The 5,393-nt window shown below is 36.7% G+C and overlaps 1 long non-coding RNA gene across 3 annotated transcripts; it reads right to left on the reverse strand.

Annotated features, from left to right (window-relative positions):
- Positions 1 to 233: 233 nt before the first annotated feature.
- LOC127299313 (uncharacterized) lies at positions 234 to 3,354 on the reverse strand. 3 transcript variants are annotated; one of them, XR_007850380.2, is made up of 5 exons: positions 3,250 to 3,354; positions 2,167 to 2,383; positions 1,956 to 2,087; positions 961 to 995; positions 710 to 855 (listed from the first exon to the last, which is right to left on the reverse strand). It is a non-coding gene; the product is annotated as an uncharacterized lncRNA (long non-coding RNA). The 3 variants fall into 3 exon arrangements; XR_007850379.1 differs by lacking the exons at positions 710 to 855; positions 3,250 to 3,354 and adding an exon at positions 234 to 668 and having other exon boundaries at positions 2,167 to 2,825; XR_007850378.2 differs by lacking the exon at positions 3,250 to 3,354 and having other exon boundaries at positions 2,167 to 2,825.
- Between the last annotated feature and the right edge of the window lie 2,039 nt (positions 3,355 to 5,393).

The raw sequence follows: 5,393 nt of genomic DNA on the forward strand, positions 1-5,393 counted from the left end.
AAACACAGAGAATTGCAATAATAAAATACAAACAGAGAAAACAAACAGTTATATACAACCATGGAAACAGGTGGAAAATATATTATAGCAGCTAACAGTTGTTGATTCTGCTGAGAGCAGCGAAAGCAAGGAAGGAAGGAACCCAAAATCACCAACTACATAATGTGCATCGTTGCAGCATGGCTTTTAAAAGTCATGGCACAAATAAAATATAAATCAAATTAGATAGACTATTAAGAACATGGAACAGATATAACAAAAGAATGTTTGAACATTGAACACACCTTGCAGAAGGAGACTCACTCATGTTTCCATTTGCTACTAAAACTTTCTATAAATTCATCTCCATCATCCAAAAAATTTACATGAGGAATAAAGGACTCTCTGACTCATGAAAGTCATTTGATTTTGCCATGATACATATCTGAACTCAACACGGGTCCTGCAGCTCTCATGGTAACTAAGAAAGGATGAAAAATAATTTGGGGAGCGAAGAATAATAGTGTTACATCTCAGGCTGAAGAACTTGGGTTCTTATTAGTAGATGAATCCCCTTCTTCCTCTGTCAAAATTGAGTCAGGCAAATAGGAGCCGCTGCAACAGGTGGATACTCCAGGTAGTCCTTGGCCTACCACATGTCTTTTCCGTAGGAAAATGTGTAGTTACGCCTGCAAAAATGTTTCAGTAAATGCATAATGCCTCAAGTCTCACCAAAGTTCATTTGACATGGGCGATGGGATCCTGTGTTGCTTCAGGATCTAAGATGTGGTAAGCTTTGCCTCCTGAATATTTCTGGCTCATCATATAAGAACAAACGCTGCAGGTCCCAACCAAAACACCATTCACCTTCTTTACCTGAATCATGAAGGCTGGTCAGTTGAGATGACTATAAAGGTCACTAAGGACATGGCACCTACTAAAGGTTTACTTATATAGGAAAAGACCTGCAGTTCAGCATACCTTTTGCAACGAACACTAATATCATCCATAAGGACCTGAAACAAAGATTGAGTAGTCAAAAGATAATTTTCAACAAAATACAGGGAAATCAAACGCAAGAAGGTTCCTAATAAGATCATGAAATAGCAAACTGAATCATGATGAGGCAGTGACTTGGTGTCACTGATCATCCAAAATTGGTGCTCAAGCAAATAATAATATGTGCATATAGAAGAAAAAAAGGAAGCATCTTAGACGGTTTCAAAGAAGTCGTAAACCACATGAACCAATGATTCTGAATAAAAGAACTGAAAAAATCTCACAACAATTATGACTACACATGCGGGCATATCTTGTATAATTACACGATGGCACATAGCAAGAAGAAACCAAATAGGAAGCCGGTCACCTGATAGTAATTTACTCACACATCTTGATTAGTCCCCGCAGACATTGTTTTTTGCTCAAGCTTTTGTCGTTTATGGCCCAGCTGCAATTCCTGGTAACAAAACTGAAAAGAACACAAAAAATCTGGATTAGCCAATTAAATGGGGAATAGAGGAAAGTAGTGCTTCACCTAATGAAATCACTGCAAATATGTCTGGAATGATAAACCAGTGTCAAAATAACTTGGATAGTCTTATTTGGCATTAAAACCTCAAAAAATGCTAAAACTCTGATGTTACCTTATGTTAAGAAAGGATCTTTCAAAAATGGCAAAAAAATTAAAAGATCTCAATATTAAATAGGACAAAAAAGGATACATGCAAATATATATCAATAGTTATCTTCCTGTATAGAATTGTATAGAAGGTAAAGCGCAAACTGATCGAAGATTAAAGGTGTGCAGTGTAACTAATTGTTTATCCAATATCTACTGAACAAACATGGTAGTATGGTACTGGTTGCAGCTTACTTGGAAACTCAATAGTGTAGTCAGTCAAGGAGGAAGAGACTAATTGTTTATCCAATATCTACTGAACAAACATGGTAGTATGGTACTGGTTGCAGCTTACTTGGAAACTCAATAGTGTAGTCAGTCAAGGAGGAAGAGACTTTGGTGATCGATGTTGTCAATGGCAAGTCCATGGTGTTCAGCTCACGGTGGTAGCGACCGGTCACATCGGCAACTCGACTCAGCTGACCATCTGAAGCAACACGCACATCAAAAAGATGCACCACGGTACATAGAAGCTAAAGGACATGGTGGTATGACCAGAGGCTCACTGGAATGGTCGGAAACATTGCCTGAGTGAGGTTAGAGCTGGAGAAGATGATCCACAGGACAGCAGGATGGGGTTGAACATGACGAACGGCAAGCACGGCACTGCTACGCTGTGGATGGTTGCCACGAGGAAGAATACCTCTGCAGCGTCTTTACTCCCATGTCCCCTGAACTATGAATCTGAAACTGATTGTGTTTTCTGAAACTGATATCTGCACTCTATTTTCAAATCATTTGGGCAACCAAAAGATCTCAGAAAAAATTGTAAATTTTACAGAAGAAAGATGTAACTATTATTGACATGCTGTAAAGTATTCAGCTCAAACGGAATTGATTTCAATGGTTTATAAAAATCAAGAACAGTGCAGCAAGAATTTGACAAAATCTGAAAAACTGAATTATATCTAGCATTTTGAGTGAAACTCTAATGCTAAAAAATATTTTTGAAATCAAATATAGTATGAAAACAGTGGGCACACAAAAGCACAATTCAAATCACATTTTAAGAGTGATCTAAACCTTTTATGAAGCTGCAAAATGTTGTAACATGATCAAGGTAGTGAATGCCATGGATAAAAGAAAATGGCAAATGAGATCTAAATCATGTCTAAATTGGCTAAGGCTTAACTCATAGTAGTAAGTGGTTTTACAAACATCAGAGAAGGAAGTTTGAGAATTTTTTAATATAGTAGTATAAAATGTAGTTGGCACATAGTGAAGGCAATAGGTAAGAATTTAAACTTCTAATTATTGTCATGAGAAAGCAAAGATGATAATGCATTATTATGAGAAGCATGGTGCATATGAATGTATGTTAAACATGCTTAGTCCAACTTAAGTGGTTAGGTCACTTCGTAGTGGCATATTATGAAAGGGAAAAGTATTTCAGATTAAGTTCCTGGTTCTATTTTGAAATAAAAATCTTTATTAAAAAGCAGAAAACTTGGTCATTGATTTACTGATCATAAATTCCTTGCTAAACTGTAGAAGATTGGCACCAATAAAAAAATAGTGGCTATTATTGAAGGCAAAAGTAGTACAAGTTCAGTTTATTATTATATTTAGGGATTGACATCTGCACTGACCCAACATGAAAAACACCATAAAATGAAACTACTTCTGGATGGTGAAATGAGGTGAGGATCTGAGCTTCTTTTCGGAAATCCAATATCTGGAAATAGATAAGAACTTGAGTCATTTTCCATGAGACCAAACCATTACCATAATAAATCCATAAATTCTTTTCTCCCATTTTGCACAAACAGGAACCATTATATACATATATTAGTACATACACAGCCAAGGCCTCAGTTACTTTTTTGCTTGCACAAAGAAAATTAACCACATGAACATTTTTTCTAGGAAACAATTAATTAGTAAATGCTTCAGTATTAGATGAGTAGAGGTAGATTTTTGATATATAAATAAGTTCTATTGAGCATCAGAATACAAGCAACACTTGCACTATCTGTTGGCATGATTTTGCATATAAAAGATCAGTGGTGAGTTATGTTAAATCTGGTAAAATCACCATTACCAGATTACACGCAGCAAGAAGCGGGTTTGTCTATACCTTTAGCAGGTGGGTTGGGAGATGGAAATGCTCGAGAAATCGAATATGGCATTCTTCATGGGCCTCATTGATCACAAGCCCTAACAAAGCACATGAAAATATCAACTTTAACTTCAAAAAAATTCAAACAGTAACTATTTTGCGAAAGCTGAAAAATACAGAATATTGTTAGCGCAAGGGCGTCAAAACTAAAATATCTAGAGCAAATAAAAGGCATGGGATCAATTTAGTGGTACCTTAGAAGAACACGACACAAGTAATGTGAAATACAATTTAGCGGTCACCTAAAGTTATTATCTATCTCTTCCATTACAATGGATACAAAATTAGCCACAAATGTAAAAAAAAAAGAACCAAACTTTCACATATTAGTACGCGCAAGGCTAAGCAGGACGACTAGGCAGAGGGCATGCCCATCTCTAATTAGCACATGAGGCGCCTAACAAACCTAGTAACACAACAAAAAATGCTGCTCAGAAGGCCATGACATCTCCTGCCTACCTGTGTCCAGCATGAGGAGAGCACAAAATTAAAATCAAGAAATACAGTAGCTTCTGAAGCCCTCTAGTATGCAGACTGCTGGGATACACAAACGAAAATTTTCCCCAACCTGAGGCATAGACTATAAATACCAACCTATAAACATCAGTAAACAAATGATTTAACCTGTAGATCCAAACGGAGAAGTAGAAGGTAGGCAAACACAGAGGTAGAGTTGACGATATATGGTACGAAACAAACAACCGGTAATTAAGAACAATCCAGAGACAAAATAATAGAAAGAATCGTCATAAAGGAATATAGGACACAAAGAACATATGTCAAATAAAAAAGAAATCACCACGAATGCAGACAGTAGCGATGCCACAACGATGCCAGGACGGACAGTGGGGTTGTGCACTATTCAAATTCTTCAAAGCCTCCTATCGCTGCACAGAAAAAGAGGGAAAACCCCAAATCAGCTCAACCAATTCACGAAATAGAACAAACAAGAAAATAAAAAATCCAAAAGTATAAACCTGCACTGTAGTGTATGCGTGGGCAAGAAACATAAACCAGCCTCAGTGCCAGCAACTTACAACAAATGTTCGCCCTGATTTAAACAACACAAAAAGGTAGTAAGAAATTACAATAGGGGCCCTTGGCATATAAGAGATAGCTATATATCCCACAATATTGTATCAAATAATGCCCTCGATATTTCTAACATGCCAAAATTTTGTAAAATCTAAGATATGCCAGTGTCGAAAGAAACTAAGGTAGATGGGCTTATTCACATGTGCACCAAAGCCCGAAAGTAATGTAAAGCTCGGTATTGATAGAAGATAAGGAAAGAGAGAAAAATAACCGAGCCAGTAGGCACAATATTTATTTAGTCTATCACATGATCTTGTACCTATACCCAAAACACAGAACTTGAAAACCCAAAGATATAAGAGAAAGAAGTCAAATATATACCAAAAATTACTTGTTGAGTTAATCAAACCAATTATTTCCTATGCAAATGCCCACCTCCTGCTGTCTCCACCATCTTACTTTAAGGCTAGAATTTTAGAACTGCGGTATATGGGACAGCTAGAGAGCAAATATGATAGAGAAAAACTAAAAGGTCCATCACTGAATGTTTTATGCAACCGGTGGATAAGTAGGATTAAA

The sequence above is a fragment of the Lolium perenne genome, chromosome 5 (genome assembly GCF_019359855.2).
Source record: "Lolium perenne isolate Kyuss_39 chromosome 5, Kyuss_2.0, whole genome shotgun sequence".
NCBI lineage: Eukaryota > Viridiplantae > Streptophyta > Magnoliopsida > Poales > Poaceae > Lolium > Lolium perenne.